Here is an 18,716-nt window from a genome sequence, read left to right as displayed (position 1 = left end):
TAGAGATTTTTAAAATCATAATGGTTATTATTATTACACTTATGGTATATATTATGGTTACAACGAAAGTTATGTTTGAAGGAATATTTTGAAATGTATTTGGAAGCAATTACGCTAGTTTAATGTGTGGCCAATCAAAAGAATTTCTCATGGCCACAAGGGGGCGACTGTTGCCTTATAGGTAATTGTCTGCACTTAGTATAATATTAGGGCAATGGATATTGTCTGAATCAAAATATAATTCATTATAAATAGGCGATGTTACCATAGTGGACAGTATACTGGATATATATAGTAAGGAATAGATATGAAATAAGTTTGAATGTATGAGGTAATGTTTAGCTGATTTAAGAGATTAGGTTTGTGTATGTGTTTATATAGATATACTGTATATTTGTGTTTTACAGCAAGATGGTAAAAAATAGTGTAGGGAACAGGTTTATTCTGCTCTAGTCATAAATAAGGCCAGAGAGGTTACAGTAAGATCAAGAGTCATTGTAGAGAAAAGGTATTAGGCCATAAATGATAATAGGTATGTGACAGAGCTCTGTTGGTCATTGGAATTCACAGGTGTGCTTACAGTAGATCAGAATCTACTGGTTTGTCTATTGTCCAGTGAAGGTTAAAAGCTAGGGAGTATAAATTAACTACTATGAAAAGAGATCACATCCATTGATAAAACATTGTGTAACCGACCCCAGGAAAACTTGTCAATACAACAGAACTTTGGATGAAAAGACATTCCAGATTTTACAATACTATACTTGCTTAAGGCAGTGTGGACACCACACTTTTATGACACCATGCCTCCGTGAACAGGACACGACAGCCCAGTTCAATGTTTGTTTTATTACACCTTGGAATCTGACAAACCTATAATTACCTATTCCATTGGAAACTATGAGAATATGATAGTTTGAATTGGTAAAATATGAGATAAAAGGACCAGACTTGTAGTTAGGAGTTAGAAGGAAGAGGGAGAGGGAGAAGAAGAAGGAGAAGGAAGGAAGTCAGTCAGGAGGAGAAGTCATGGAGAACATGCAGAAGGAATGATTCTTGGGATGGCAATCTTTAACTTGCAAGTATACATTTTATGTTAGCAATTGAAACTGTTTGTGAAACTTATGTCATGTTGTTTTATGTTATGTAACGAAGGAAGCATATATAATTATAATTAGTATATATATCACTACTGTGTATATCTTATTCTGTACGATTTGATCTGCCTGTAAATAAAGAATCATATAAAAAGAGCGGTAATATTCAAGCTTGAACTCTCTTTAAGGAATCTTAACTTAATAACTTCATAAGTCATATGTATAAGGACTGCATATATGTATCAGCCAATTAGTTTGTAAGCCTGACATAATATATTTGCAGATATATATGATAAATGCATATTAATTGAAATATATCCATATATTAAATACCATATATGATATATTAAATATTAATATTCATAAATATGATTCCATAAAGCAATATTTCGTAAGGGTACGTTACAGGTTGGTAATCTGAAATGGGCAGATACTTATATCTCTTACCTAGGGATTCGCCTTCCCAGAAATATTTATGATCTATATACCATTAATATAAAAAGTACTATTGATACAGTTCTTAAGGAGCTGGATGGTTGGCAACATTTACGATTATCTTATCTGGGAAGAGCTAACCTTATAAAGATGATTACTTTTCCGAAACTGCTATATCCCATTCAGGTTCTGCCACTTTTGTTTACCAAGACGGATCTTAAACGAATTGATGCGGCTTTCCGACAATTTATTTGGAAAAAAACAAAACCTCGCCTTAGTCTCCGGTTGTTACAAAGAACTAAATCTGAAGGAGGCATTAACTTTCCAAATATGGAAATCTATAATTATGCTGCTATATGTAGGCACATCAAAGATTGGATTTCACACTCTGAATTATATTCCAATTATTCAGTGGAACGATCCTTTCTTACCAATACAGATTTGGTCTGTTTTTTGCATTCTCAGAGATCCGATGTCCCGCCAGAAATATTAGATAACCCTCTCTTAATGTCAGCATGGTCAGTTTGGCATACGATTCGCAATAAATGGAAACTTAACGCTTCATATTCCTTGTTTCTTCCTTTAATTGGCAATGTAAACTTCCAACACGGATTGGCTTCTGCTCCCTTCACTTTGTGGGCTCAAAGAGGGCTTACGACGGTTCGTCAGCTTACTAATGCAACTACACAACGTACTCTCACTTTTTCTCAGGCTCACTCTAAATTTTCCTTTTTACAAATTCATAATTTAGCTTTTTTGCAAGCACAACACTATGGGGGTCATTCCGAGTTGTTCGCTCGCAAGTGAATTTTAGCAGATTTGCTCATGCTAAGCCGCCGCCTACTGGGAGTGAATCTTAGCATTTTAAAATTGCGAACGATGTATTCGCAATATTGCGATTACACACCTCGTAGCAGTTTCTGAGTAGCTTCAGACTTACTCGGCATCTGCGATCATTTCACTGCTTGTCGTTCCTGGTTTGACGTCACAAACACACCCAGCGTTCGCCCAGACACTCCCCCGTTTCTCCAGCCACTCCTGCGTTTTTTCCGGAAACGGTAGCGTTTTTCCCCACACGCCCATAAAACGGCCTGTTTCCGCCCAGTAACACCCATTTCCTGTCAATCACATTACGATCGCCAGAACGATGAAAATGCCGTGAGTAAAATTCCTAAGTGCATAGCAAATTTACTTGGCGCAGTCGCAGTGCGGACATTGCGCATGCGCATTAAGCGGAAAATCGCTGCGATGCGAAGATTTTTACAGAGCGAACAACTCGGAATGACCCCCTATGTTTCCAAAGTGATTTCTTATCTTTCTCCCATGGACTGGATGAACCAGTTGGATATTGCCTTTCAATCTCTATTTAATACTAGAGGAGCTATTTCTATGTTTTACAAAATATTGCGAACACCGTATTATGGAGGCCACTACGACACTAGTATTACTAGATGGCAGAGACACTTTCCTGATCTTAGCGAAGCAGTCATTCTAAAAGCGCTTCTACATTCCAATCGCACTCTCCCAACTATTATGTACCAAGAAATGTTCTTCAAAATTTTTTATAGGGGCTATTTATCACCCTCTCGATGTCAATTAATGGGGGTGTCTTCCACTTCAACATGTCTAAAATGCACGCGACCTGAGGCTACTCTTTTTCATTGTTTGTGGGATTGTATTCATATAAAAAATTTCTGGCTTCAAATAAAACAATTTGCCATTGCAGAACTAGTTCATTTTTTACCATTGTCCCCGGAATGGGCCATTTTTGGTATACTATCAACTACCTCTAGAATTTCCCCGGGATGTCGTAAATTATTGTTGATTCTTTCAGCCGTGGCGAAAAAATGTATTTTACAACAATGGATACACCCATCCCCTCCTTCATTACAAATGTTCAAGGATAAACTATTTTATGTATTCAAAATGGATTGGATGGAGACTTCACTTCATAAAGAACAACGCATTAAGAAATTTTTTGATGTTTGGGAATCTTTTATTGATACTTTAAACATTTCAATAAAGAAACAGATTCACAATTGTTTTCGTACAACTTTATGGTATGAGACTACAACACTTCTATCTGACCCCCCCATTCAACTGAGTTAAAATGGTTAGGAGTTATTGGGCTGCAGGCGATCCGTCCCCCTCCCCCCCTCCTCTTTCTTTCCCTCATCCACTCCTTCACTCCTTTTTCCTACTTTTATATACCTCTTCTTCTTCCTTTTTCTTGTTTCTCGTTTTCTATTCTTTCTCTTGGAAGAGACTGCTCTTTCCTGATTGGTTAGATACCTTGCTGATATTCTGTATATTTAATATTATGAATACAATGTCCTATATTATAGTCATTCTGTAATGTAATGTCTCTCAACTACTTTTCAAGTACTGCTTTGTTGGCTTTGTATTTAAAATGTTTTAAATGTAAAATCGAAATAAAAACATTTTTGGAAAAAAAAAAAAAGAAGCAATGGTAATTCTGTTTTTTTTTTTTAAGTGTTTGTAGATGAGAAGATGAACTCACAATTGTCCCAAAGAAGATCTTTGTGATCCTGATTATGGATGGAAACTTGATCTTACATATGTTCTTTTCTGCAAGTGGGTTGTATAGTGTTCACAGAGTGAAAGTTGGAGGGTGATAAATTTGCATATACAGTTGCTATTGATAAGTAGTTCATCTGTTGTTGTTTGAGGTTTTCTTTCAGTTTTTCGTCCAGTTTAAGTCCAGGCTAAGTCCAGGCTTTGATATTAAAATTATATATCTGCCTACTAGGACAACGCCTCTTCCTAATGTCCCGACTCCGATGGAGCGCCTTTGCATGTACCATTTCACGGATTGAGGCATTATTTTGATTTTGTATCAGTCCATTTTGTCTCCAGTTTCGCCTCCACGCACAGCACATGAACTTGCATGGGAAACGGACTTGGGGACCTCCCTAGATGATGACGTATGGGAATCTGTTCGATTGAATATTTCTAAATGTTCTATTAGCGTCTCCATTAAGGAGAACTCCTACAAAGTCTATGCACGCTGGTATTTGGTTCCTGAACGCTTACACCAAATATATCCGAACACTTCTAACCTCTGTTGGCGCCAATGTGGTCAAGTAGGCTTGTATATTCATATTTGGTGGAGCTGCCCGAAGATAGCCTCTTTCTGGTCAATGGTCTGTATCCTTATTCAGTCTCTTATTCCGGACTGCCCCCCCCCCTCCCTCCTGAGACGCTGCTCCTGTGTGCCCCAGCCTGTCAGCTATCCAAGCCTGAAAACAAACTGGCTATGCATATAGCCTGTGCAGCTAAATTACAGATTGCTAAATCGTGGAAACTTCCCACCCCTCCAACCCGTCCTGAACTTATGAATCATGTTTGGTTTGTAGCGAAGATGGAATACCTTTCCTCCTTGATGAACAACACAGTGGATAAATTCCACAGCGTTTGGACACCTTGGTACGCTAAATTTCAAGTAGCTCTCCCAGGTCTCTCCTAGTTCACCCTACCCTTTTTCCTCACCCTTCTTTTCTCCCGACTCGCTCTCCCCTTGTCTGTGGTTTGTTTTTGCTTTTTTACTCTTTATTTCTCTCTACTCTTTTCTCTCCTCAATTTTCATTATCATCCCTGCTTCTTTTTCCCTCTGACTTCTTTTTCCCTTCCACTGGTTGGCCCTTTGGAATATTCTTTCTTATTTTCTATTTTTGTTCCTAATTCCTGATTGTTTTTGGGTTTGTTTAAAAAAAAAAAATAGAGACAAATTCATGCACTTAATTTTCTAGTCTATGTACTTCAACATGTTAATTTACGCTCTCACCTTTTCTGTTTTATGTTGCTGTTATTCTAGTTTTCTTGTGCTGATTATGATAATTACCTCCATTTGTCATTGCTTCTCTCTCGACAATAAAACTTTGTGACTTAAAAAAAAAAAATTATATATCTGCTCCCTTTGAGTCTACTCCCTTTGAGTCCTACACCCTGGATCAATCAGCCAGGCTTAATCAGCCAAGTATACTCTAATACACAGGTTCTCAAACTCGGTCCTCAGGACCCCACACAGTGCATGTTTTGCAGGTAACTCAGCAAGTGCACAGGTGTATTAATTACTCACTGACACATTGTAAAAGGTCCACAGGTGGAGCTTATTATTTAACTTGTGATTCTGTGAGGAGACCTGCAAAACATGCACTGTGTGGGGTAATGAGGACCGAGTTTGAGAACCTATGCTCTAATATGAACTAACATTAACATGTGTAAGGTATAGGTTCACTGCTTAAGACCCCACCCATTGCCCAACACCCACTGGTGGGCAATAAAAGCTAAAACAAACAAATAATGATATGGGAGGAGGACATCCCAAATTCCCCAAATATCTAACAATTAAACAGCCTAAATTCTGCATATAACAATCACTCCAGATTACCTAAACAAAACAGACACTGCAGGCTATAGATTACTTAAAGCGCGATGTGTGCAGAGCGAGTGGGGGGGGGCGCTGGTGCCACTCATTTCACCCAGCGATGAAATGAGCGATGTGCTAGATTGTGCCTGCAGGCCAGGCCAATCTAGTACCAGCGATAGCAACGCGCGGGGCCGCGCATCGCTAACGTAGTGGGGCATACACACGGAGAAATCTGTGCTTAATTTCTAGTCAGATTGCTTAGAAACTAAGCACGGATCTCTCCGTGTGTACCCCCCTTTACAGTCATGATGACTTTTCTCATATGTACTATAAAATGAGATCACACAGCTGAAGATAAAACCCGGTCCTCGGGGAAAGATAGTTGATTAAGTGAATGGGGTGCGAGTTCGTTAGTTTAACGCTGTACACTTCCAATAGTAGTACTAAAGCTTTAACCAACAAAAGAAAGAGCAGAAAGCCTGTCTGCTGTGTGTATCTATATGATGACAAGTAAGATGCATTGTACTGTAATTAAGAATTTGCAGTAGAACAATGGCAGATGTGTGCTCTCTGGTGTCGCCTGTAGTTATCCAGCATCCAGATTGTTACAGCGCAGACTATATCCACTCTCCATGTACAACCTGGATATTCAGGTTCTGAGTCAGTGAACGTATTGAGAATAACAGTGTTGCACTAGTATGCTCTGAAAGTATGCCCACTGTTTGGCTAACCCTGCCTTAAGCTATTAATTTAGGGTGCTCTTTTCCCTTTATTCATATAGCTGTTCATTAAGTACAATACCAAGGGAAATATGCATTTGTAGCATTAAAAACCCCTTTAAAAGCTCTGGTAAGCAGACTGTAATTATGAAGATTTCCATAATTTGAAAAACACTTTCCCTTGTTTCAAAAGCAACTTAAATTTACCTAATAGGTAAAGTCACTAATGAAACTCTAAAAGCTCTTGCAGTGTTCATATAACACTGCACTTCAACAAAGAGCCCACACTTACATCAATTCCCCTCACATCTGTGGATTCTTAGGACAGGATCCTGGCTCTTCTGCAGTCTCTTGCTCTCTGCCCTTTTTAAAACATTTATAGTCATCATTTTTCTTCCTCTCTCTGTTATTACTTTGCAGACTCCTGACCTTTCTTTTCTGACTGGGTTGCTCAGTGTTCCATTAAAGTTAGCTGTCTAAAACTGGGGACCACTTCTAAACTAAAGCATCTAATTCTTGTGCAAACAGTGCGAGTTTCTCATAATGCCATTTCTTTACATGTAATTCCCAGATAATGGTCCGCGTGTAGTACTTAGAATACTGACAGTAGCGGATCTTGCTATGGGTATGCAGGATTTTTGCCCGGGGGCACCGCCTTCCGGAGGGCGCCGCCACTGTGGCAAGAACCGCTACTGGTGGTGCTGTCTGGTGCGGTGATGACAGCATCGTGCACCGCACGGCATTATGGGACCGGCACATAGACGCTAGGGGTCATAATTGACCTCTAGTGTCTATGCTGTGCTATGGGAGAGACGTCATGACGTCTCTCCCATAGATCCGAGGAGCGGCGCCGGCGGCCGGAGACGGAGGACAGCAGCAGTCAGGAAGCAGGAGCGGGGATTGTGAGTATTTTTTTTTGGGGGGGTGATCGACGCTACTGGGGGCACAACTGCTGAGGGCACAGCTACAGGGGGCATAACTGACCACGCCCCTTCTCTGAAGCCACACCCCTATTTTTTTGCCCTGGGCGCCACAAGGCCTAGATCCAGCCCTGAATACTGACCGTATGTAGAGTTAAAACTATGTTGTTATTTTTTTATAATGTTGCAGGGCACAATGTGTTATTTCCCATTTAATGGCTATGTAGTCCACTCATGATAGTACGATGATCTTTCTTGTGTTACTGAAAGGAACACCAGAATGAGTGGATCCATTGACCGTTCGAATCGACTGTTGGTAGCCCTGTCTTCTTGTAACTGTATCTTGCTATAAGGCAGGGCAGCTGACACTAGCCGTGGCAGAAATTTGATGGCGGCCACAGTCTACTCATGCAAGGGCGCCAAACATTGTTGGTTTCCTGCTGACCCATTGACCATGGATGGCATATCCTTCGATGGTCAACCCTAGCTCATATGGACAGGATTATAATAGGTGAAATCCCTCTGTGACACGGAAACTGGGTTAAAAGCATGTGAAAAAGGGAAACACGTCAATATGAATAAAGTTATTTCGCCAGTTACCATGTGCTGTGCCATTTATCTTGTTGACAAGTACAGGTCAGAGCATGTAATGCACATCAAAACACATTTTTTTCTGTACTAAAGAAAAAGCATTAATAATGAAAGCTTGGTTTTTATTTTTATTTTACTTTCGCTCTGGTCTCTGCTAAGTGGCAAACTGAGATGCTGGCCTGGGATTCCATGTTGAAGAGCTTTTGATTTTGCCTGAGATGTTTCTAAAAATACATCTAGTAGTAGGTCAGTACTAGGTGGTGGAATCGTGTTGCCGGAAGTATATAATTTTGAGCGGAGTAAAGCCTGCAAGTGTTTTCAAGATGTAGAAGACCACATTAGTTAGTTGCACAACCTATTGCAGGCATGTGTTGGCCTGCGCTGGTCTCTTTGAGAAGGAATGTGTTTTGGAGGACTCCTATTTCCAGATAATATTGTGTTGCTGTTCTTGAATAACCACATTCTGGCAGTGACTGGGTCTTATTCAGGCTAATCCACACATCCCCGCATTTAGACCTGATGACCACCCTGGGGAACCAGATGACATCTCAGGCACTCCGAAATTGGATATGTGTGTTCCTCTGCTGGCCTGCTCCCAGCAGTCACTAGAGCTCTTAGAAAGTATGCCCGTTTGTCAATAAGTTTCAAGCAGGGGAATTTTATTCACGCCTCTACTGCCTGGCTATTGGTACGGACTCACTAACAAATAAATAATAAAATAAATAAAACTCTGCTCCACCTTCACTTGGGAGAGTGACTGAGAGAAATAAATGCATTTTATTTATTAATATTTACTTACAGTATACAGGATATCCCCAGCATATACCGAAACACTATACATTTGGGAATGTAGTCATAACGGCAGCATTTAGATTGACAACATGATCTGAATGTTGAAATTCAGGATGTTGACACTGTGAATGTCGATAGCTAGAATGTCAGACACGACTTTACAGCTAGGGTAAGGGTGAAGGCTAGGCTGCAATTAGAGTTAGTCAGTAATTTTTTGTAGGTCCAGACAAATATTTAAGAAATAAAATATAAAACAAATAGGGGGAATTCAATAGTACCCAATACATTTTTCATGCAAAAAAATGGGGTTTACTGCAAGTTTTTGCTCGATGTTATTAGGCAAACTGTTTTTTTTTTCAAGATCACATACATGAAAAAAATTATACTTATGGGGGATTTTTTTTCTCCTGTGCAGAGTAATAAATAGGATGAAAAATCCTTGGAACCGATTATCCAAAATGGCTGCCTTATATGTGCAAATCTAAATACTCTGTATTGTGTCCTTTTGGAAAAAAAAGCTATTTATATAAAATTAGTATTGTGTAAAAGAAATTATATATATATATATATATATATATATATATCTATATGAACAGATTATTAATGCGCCACATGTGATGGGAACACGTTTCAGATATGCTGTGTATGTAGTGATAAGTTGTTCTTAAACATAAGTCATTTTAAAAACACTCCCCTATGGTATTCACGGGGCATCAGCTTTTTCCCTCAATAAAAAACAGGGGTGGTACCTTCCCTGAAATAAATAGTGATGATAAACAAAGGATGAGGGATGTATAGCGACCACTGGTGTTAAATCAATGTAATAAATATCAGCGTGAATTATATAATAAATAACAATTTGTTAGTAAAAACAATATATTAGCAGTAAAACATATAACGTAAAAAATGGGACAACAATACAAAACACAGCTGGACTAAAGTACTTAAAATGTATAAAAACTACAATAAAATCAATAAAAAGGTAATTCCTTATCTGGAGATGAGGTAGGTACAGGTCTTCCAACGCGTTTCGTCACATAGACTTCATCAAGGGGCTGGGGTGTACTGGGACTGACTGGTTATTTATAGTGATGACAATTAGGAGTTCATGATGACATCACTTCCTGTTTCCAAAATTTGCATATCTTATAATACCCTTCACATTGGATGTATAAAATGCTGACACATATTGGAGCTTATTACTTGTATATATATTAAAAAACGAGTGTCTTTTAGGTGTTAAAAACATTTAAAAACGTTTCAAACAAGTCTGCTGCTTGTAAACACGGCCGGGACGATACTTCCGCCCCACTTCCGGTGTTGAATGCTGGCCGCGTCCGCCCGCGGTTTCCGCCCCACTTCCTGGGTTTCACTGCGCACGCGCCCGCCGGGGATCCGGAGGACGAGGTGATTCAAAGTTCCATAACTTGCATAGCGGTTTCACTGCGCACGCGCCCGCCGGGAAGACGAGTTGGTTTACAGTTTCTGACTTGCACAGCGGTGGCCATTTTGTTGTAGTTTTCTATATTGTATTGACTGTGCGTCGGCCATCTTTGGGAAGATATTCTTCATGTTTTGATACAGTAATTGCATGTAAAAGAGAATGAAACAAGTTTAAGACACCAGAACTTTATTGCATTGCTTTTTATTGTTTATTAATGTAGGGTGTGATCTTATACATAAATAAAGTGCATATTATTTAACTGAGAACGCTAGTAGATGGTGCATCTGATTAAATGGACTATAATATTTGTGAAGTGCATGTGTTTAGAGTGCTATTTAGATAGTGTATCTGATTAAATAGGCAAAAATGTACAGTGCATGTAGGTGCATCAATAAAGTGCTAATGCTATGGGGATTATTAGGTGATTTACCATGCATCTTTTACTATATGAATAAAGTGCTAGTGCTATGGGGATTTGCCATACATCTCGTACTATTATATGATACAGTACCTGATCTTCCCAGATGGTCTCCCCCTCTGGTACTGATCAGGCCCAGCACTGCTTGGCTTCCAAGATCGGACGTAGTTGGGCATTTCCAGTGTGGTTTGACTGTAGCAATATTGAGTCTTTTTAGCTGGCATTCCACCAATTTTATATAAAAAAATATATATATAAAATATATACAAGGAAATTTACGTGACAGTGATAATTATCTCTAAAATAATGCAGTGGAGGGGAGGGGGGATGGGGGTTTAAGGGGGGAGGGGGGGGGGGGGGGAGAGGGGGTGGGTACGAGCTGGGGGAGGAGGAGAGGGGAGAAGGGAGCAGAGGTGAGTGGGTAGGAATACTCAGCATGCACTAATAAGATTTTATAAGAAAGGGGCGATTTCATAATTATCGTTGAATCCCATCGGCTGTAATGTCTGGAGTTGGAAAATCCAGAACATTTCGCGACGAGACAGCTTGTTGGCTAGATCGCCTCCTCTTTCGCCCAATTTAACCAGTTCAATGGCCTTGAAGGTTAATGCCTCTGGATTGGAATTGTGCACCAGATTGAAGTGTTTGGATACGGCATGACTTTCTACTTTATTCTTGATGTTTCTGATGTGTTCCTGTATCCTCAGCTTCAAAGGTCGTTTCGTTTTTCTGATGTACTGTTTTCCACAATAGCATTCCAGTAGATAGATTACTGATTGAGTATTACAGTTCATGTAATCTTTAATCTTATACTCCTTCTTTTTTTCTCCATCCGTAAAGGTTTTCCTGTTTGGGTGTAGGAACTTGCAGACGTTGCAAGGTCCACACTTGTAAGAGCCCAAACACTTAGGCCAGGTGGGGTCTTTTTCCTGTTCCGTTGTTAGCATACTTGGGGCCAGGATGTCTTTCAGATTCCGTGATTTTTTTAATACAATTTCTGGGCGAGGAGGGAGAATCTCCTTGAGAATAGGATCCATTTGTAGTATTTTCCAGTGGTTCCTGAAAAAATCTCTAATGGATTTCTCATGTCGGCTGCAGGTAGTTATGAAGGCTATGGAGTCTTTTGTTGTGTCCTTGGTTTTATATTCCAGCAGTTTGGACCTCTCCACCTCATTGGTTTTAGTGATGGCTTCTTTTAAGATGGTATCGGGGTATTCTTTGTTCTTGAATCTAGTCTTATACATCTGAAGTTGTATATACATATATATATAGAATAAGAGATCCTTTTTGTGCTCTAAAATTGGACCTATACCTTTGATTGTACTCAATAATTTTATTAAGGGGCAAGCTTCTACACAGAGATGGTCCCCTGTCGAACAAGACCAAAAATAGAAATCAAGAAATAGTATATCTCTGTGGAGCGCACTTAATGACTGAAATAAATATATTTATGTATAATACAATTTAATATGGTTATATTGGTTTCTGACAAAAAGAGGATGACATCACACAAACACCCTTTAAACTTTAAAACATCTGTTGCTTTTTATTGCTAAAATAATTAAATTTCAATACTGATAAAAAATGATGTACACTTTTACAATGTGTTATTGTTCATTACAGCCAAAAAATTGAATAACAACTTTTGCAAACAATAAAAATTTTTTTCACTCAACGCGTTTCGTCGTATGTCGACTTCTTCAGGAGTGTTTTTTATGAAAAGGTAATTAATTAGTTTGAAACAGCTGTATTTTCACAAAATTATAATCCATATTTTACTAAGAATTATTATGTATAATTAACTTCCATAGTTTTGTAGTATTTAATGAATCTTCCTATTTGCGACCATCTGATGGTTAATATTCATCTTCCAAAGGCTTGTAATTAATTTGTCCAAATTTTTATTTAATTTACCTACAATACTTTCATATGTCCAAAAAATATATATGAGGATCCGGCAATGGGATAAATAATATTAAGCTTCTTTTATTTCCCAGCAGCTCTCCTTGTGTGTCCTCATACACAGAGATCCAAAAGTGGAAAATCAAATACATATATATATATATATATATATATATATAGATAGATAGATAGATAGATAGATAAAGAAAAAGAAGATGCGGGCGGCACTCAGAGTCTTAATTCGAGTATTGTATTAAAAGTACATCCAGAAACCACCAATGTTTCGGGGAACAACACGCACCTTGGTCAAGGTGAATAGGGTGTGTTGGTCCCGAAACGTTGGTGGCCGCATCTTCTTTTTCTTCTAACCACCGCATCACGGAGGACCTCTTCTAATGGAGTGCCGACCTGCTTCTACACTATATATATATATATATATATATATATATATATATTTATTTTGGTGCCTGTAATTCTGACACTTAAAATATTCCACAGTGGGACTGTAATGAAAAATTACCATCTAACATGAATTAGTAGTGTCACACAGTTTTGTTGGTACTGGTTGAGTATCCCATATCCAAATATTCCGAAATACGGAATATTCCGAAATACAGACTTTTTTGAGTGAGAGTGAGATAGTGAAATCTTTGTTTTCTGTGGCTCAATGTACTCAAACTTTGTTTAATACACAAAGTTATTAAAAATATTGTATTAAATGACCTTCAGGCTGTGTGTATAAGGTGTATATGAAACATAAATGAATTGTGTGAATGTACACACACTTTGTTTAATGCACAAAGTTATTAAAAATATTGGCTAAAATAACCTACAGGCTGTGTGTATAAGGTGTATAGGAAACATAAATGCATTCTGTGCTTAGACTTGGGTCCCATCGCCATGATATATCATTATGGTATGCAATTATTCCAAAATACGGAAAAATCCGATATCCAAAATACCTCTGGTCCCAAGCGTTTTGGATAAGGGATACTCAACCTGTATATAGAAAAAGGGTTAATGTTAGAGATTATTTATTAAATTAGTACAGTACATGAAAAACATAAAAAAATACGCAATATGCATTATATTTTACCATATACGATATTCTTCCTCTTTTACCAGACAGTAGTGTGATTTTGCACACACACGGGACGCTCCCTAAAGGTGCCATACGTCTTCTGGAGCTGGAAGAGACAAGCCTATTAGAGAAAATGAAGCATAAAATCTCACATCTATGTAGATGCAAGGGAAACACAGACATTAGGCTTTGATTTATTGGCCAGAGTTGGTGATATACATGCTTGAGCCATGGAGACTCAATCAAAATGGCAGTTCCAGCGGCCTGAGACACAGGCTGTTTGGGGTTCTTGAAGACCAGAGCTGGAAACCCACCATCTGGAACAAAACAATAATAACATACAAAAATGATTTGTTTTGTGACCTATGGAATTCTCCTCTGTTTGCTATAATATAATATATCACAATATTGGCCAGCTGCTGAGCTGCTGCAAAAAGTGCATTGGGTTAGGCAAATGCTGTTATAGGATGCACAACAATTGAATGCCTTGCTAACATGAGGAAACTTTATTAAGAGGTGCTGGGACCCCCTGAAATTAGAGATGTGTGGGGACCCCCATGTTTTTAATTTTGATTCTAATTCATCATTGTGTATTTGTTTTAGCAAAACCACCAACAAGTATTTTTGTTCGAATTTGGTTCTTGGTTCGGTTAAAAAATAATAATCTTTGAAATAGCTAAAAACATGTAATTTTTGAAATTCAAAACCAATATTCACAATTAAAATCAGAATTCGAGCCACAGGAAGAGCCGAACCAGGACTCAGATCTCAGCTCTTTGGGAGATCCGGACCAGGTTTTGGTTCAGTTCAGATCCACACAATTTGTGTGGGTTCTGATTTCTGGATAACCAAACCAATCAGCTGCTTGCTTGTACTGTACTAGAAAATAACAGCTGGAATCTAATTGGTTGCTATCAGTTACAGTACAGCATTATCATGTTGTTTGTTACCTGTGCAGCAGAAATACTATAAAGGAAATTCCCACCACTGTATATCAGTTTCAGTTAGTAATACCCTAGAGCAGTGGTTCTCAAACTGTGTGCCATGGCACCCTGAGGTGCTCCGGGGCACTTGCACAGGTGCCTTGGATTAGTGGTCCAGGACTGATTCAAATAATTTATGGTCAATGTAATAGGCAAAACCAGTGCTGGTGGCTGCTAATCATAAATATGTGGACATACAGCAGCAAATCTTGTCCCTCAACACACAATTGAACCAAAGGATGACATATAAACACAGTTTACTTAATTTAACATTTCTGTCTAAATTTCTTGATAAGAAACTGCCATAAAAGAAATTCTGATACTCTAGGGCGCCATGATTTTACAAAGTTTGGGAACCACTGCCCTAGATGTTTATTTATTACATGGGGCAATGGGTGTTTTTGCCATAACTGGAGCTTGTCCCTGTTTTAGAAGCCCTATGGTTGGCAATAGGTTCCCCAGTTATCTCCAGCAGTAGCTTTCCCTTGTGGATCACTGGGAAGCCTATTGAAGAAGGATTGATGCATTTATAGCAGTTTTTTTTTATTATTTTGATATTTAAAAAAATAATTGTTAATACATTTTTCCACGGTAGGTCTAGGCTACCACCAAACGCGCAATTTGACACAGCAAGCTTTTCTTGGAAAATTTAGTTGGTAGAAGACTTTCTATCCCTGCCATAAGCACCAATAGAAATCATCATTTCTGAATGAGAGGAAACTGGTACTTCATTAACACAAACTGATTGGCTTCTTCAGTATACCTTCCCAAACAACAATAATACCATACACTCTTTAAATCTATTTGCAAAGCAGTTGACCTAATGTACTGTATTATCGATATAAAATATGTGGATTAAATAACTTAGTGGAAAAGCGGAATCAATGTAAAATGTGCGATTTTGGTAATTTCCTCTATTAACGAGTAGCATCTTTAATGCAAAGTAATGAGTTATGTTGATCTGCATGAACTTCAGGTTATAATGGCTTTCAGTGGATGAAACTAATTAAGTAGTGATATTTTTCAACTTTACGCTTTTCTCATCTAATATAGCGAAAATGATGTGTTTCAGAATCCCTTTTAAAAGACAATTAACCCATTTTAAGAATGGGAAAAAGAGAATTATTTGAACACAATAATAAAAAGCAAGTAACGTTGCCTTTGGAACAAACCATGTTGCAATACAAGGGGTTGCAAATATGTGTATTTATTTTTTGCATGCAGGGCAGCCCCGGCAAAAACCCGTCCCGGGCCCCGGCATTGTGAGGGGCCCCAAGGTCCAGTTGCTGCAGTGTGGCGGCAGCAGCCTGGCATTGATTTAAATAATTGTATAAACCGTGGCATCGCGCCGGCCGCGGGCCACCTGCTGTGCATTTAAAAGCTTTTACTAATAGCTTTTTTTCAGCATTCAGCGGCTCCCCCTATTGTAACCCCCCCCCCCCCCGACTGCCCCCAGCCAAGCCCCCAGGTCAGCTGTACAGAACTCCGGAAGCCAGTCCCCGTGTGCAGTGACGTAGTGCTATGCATGACGCTGCATTCATCCCTCCTATCCTCCCCGCTGCCCTGTCTCTGCTGTGAGGAGCGGCAAAGTAGGAGCGGGACTGCGGCTACAGACAGCAAGGCCAGCGTGCAGAGTCGCAGACACACTCAGGCAGGCAGGCTGGCAGCTTGATGTGGGGACTCGGAGCCTGGTCTGTACAGCGGCGCCGGTGGCTGTGATTTGGTAAGCGTGTGCACTCACCTCTCCAGGAGTAGATTAGAGAAAAATTACTGTGGTGGATAGATAGATATATATATATATATATATACATATATATATATACACACACATATATATATATATATATATATATATACAGAGAAAGAGAGAAATAGAGTGTGTGTGTGTGTGTGTGTGTGTGTGTGTGTGTGTGTGTGTGTGTGTGTGTGTGTTTTAGACCATATGGGGGCACTCACAGCATTTTTAAAAAAGAACAACGGAGATCCTTCCTTATCTCAACGTTTCAATTTCTTTACTGAAACTTTTTATGAACTAAAAACTCTGCATGTATGCTGAGGAAGGCATCCGGCTCTGCTGTATTTGAAGAGAGGAGAGTGCCAGATTTTGAACATTGTTTAATATACATACATACATACACACACATATGTACAATTTTTTTAATACAACCCTCTGCATTAAAATGCGGTCAAGGAGGGTTGTGGGGGCCCCAGTGATATCTTTTGTACCGGGCCCCAAGGTAAATACTGGTTGCTCTTTGCATGTAGCCCACAAATACTGGTAGCTATATTTTTACACTGCAACACAGAGCTGAGTTTGGACACTCCCCCCCCCCCCCCCCTCCCGAAAAAGAATAAAATCTAAATGACTTTGCCACAGCTGTAATAGGGCACAAATTCAGGGGGTCGGAAGCACAGGTAAGAGCAGCATTTACTGGGGAGTCATAAAGATGCTCCAATTTGCTGCGCAGACTGCAGGTTGCTTATCAGGTACATCTGTGGCACCGGTCACACATGCCTAGCTATGGACCTGATCTCTGCACATTTTACTTCTGCCCCACCGAGTATTGGACTGGGCATTTTCCCGGTGGGCATGAAGGGCCCACCGGGGAAATGCAGTGGTAGGGTCCCATTAGTGGTGTGTCTAGTCTACAGAGGGGGTGTGGCTAGCCACCACATTGATTTTTCTAACCAGTAGAGAGTACATGGGCAGGACTCTGTAATATAAATAAATATATATATATATATAAATCTCCAAATAGACAGCACTCCCAGCAAGTACATACAAATGGTGCCTTCCGTTTGGGTCCTGTGCAGGGAACTCCAACAATAGCATACATACGGCGGCACTCCAATAAATCACGCTGACACCGGCAAGTGCTTCAACGTTTCGAGGGTTTATTCCCTCGTCATCAGGATGACGAGGGAATAAACCCTCGAAACGTTGAAGCACTTGCCGGTGTCAGCGTGATTTATTGGAGTGCCGCCGTATGTATGCTATATATATATATATATATATATATATATAGTAAACACTTATAGTGCATGCATACTAATGTACTAGATTAATAACAGGAATGCACTGTAGAAAATACACCATAGTCCTGTGAAGTAAAAGGTAACATATGCATAATTGAAGAACACAGTCTAGAACCTGTAGTGGTGCCCACCGGGGGTTTCCCCTGGGCCCCTGTGGGCCATTCCAACCCTGGCCCCACCTGCAAGGTGCAAAGCAAATTGTTCTTTTTCTTTTTATTGCTCCCAACTTAGAATTAGCCCCTAAATTTGCAGCAGAAGCTTGGCTGGTACCAGGGGCGCAGGAATGGGTTGTGGTTGGGGGGGCATAGTAAAATATCCGTTTTGGCTCCCCCCCCCACCCCACACCCTGTGCTGGGAGCGCTTACCTCCGGCTCCCCGCGGAGACTCCTACTGCAAAAAGGCTGCCACTGGCGCCGCATCCTGCTGCCACATGTCCTGTCCTGGTCGGCACTTCACTCTTCAGGGAGGCATTACTGGGAGGAGGCGTGCCGGGACATCCCCGCCTCCTCCCAGTAATGTTGAAGAACTGGCTAGGACAGCACAGGGGGCAGCACGCTGCGGCGCTGGCGGCAGACTTTTAAAGGAGGAGTCTCAGCGGGGTTTCGGAGGCAATCGCTCCCCCTCTCCAGCGCCTGCCCCTCCCGCCTCCCCCATTCCAACGCCACTGGCTGGTCCAGGGGACAACACAATATATAAAACCACATGCCATGGTAATGTTCTAGACTAAAATTATAGCGAATAATTAATAAAACAAGAAATTCTTAAATGGCTGGGTGAGATGAGACAGACCAATATGGTAGTTCCATTTGACATAAATGGATTTAAAGCAAAAGTAATTGTCAAGGACTAAATATTTTATTTACTACGGGAACACCCTAAACCTATTGAAGTGCTGACATGAAATCTTC

General features: G+C 39.8%; 1 protein-coding gene and 1 pseudogene across 2 annotated transcripts in view; one reads left to right on the top strand and one right to left on the bottom strand.

Moving 5' to 3' along the window:
- The window catches only part of MACROD2 (mono-ADP ribosylhydrolase 2), a 3,123,444-nt gene that overhangs the window by 1,373,989 nt on the left and 1,730,739 nt on the right, over positions 1-18,716 (top strand). The window lies entirely within an intron of this gene.
- Positions 10,888-11,006, bottom strand: LOC134913744 (5S ribosomal RNA; annotated as a pseudogene).

This window comes from Pseudophryne corroboree, chromosome 4 (assembly GCF_028390025.1).
Source record: "Pseudophryne corroboree isolate aPseCor3 chromosome 4, aPseCor3.hap2, whole genome shotgun sequence".
NCBI classification, from domain to species: Eukaryota; Metazoa; Chordata; class Amphibia; order Anura; family Myobatrachidae; genus Pseudophryne; species Pseudophryne corroboree.
This window is presented reverse-complemented; position numbering and strand designations above follow the sequence as displayed.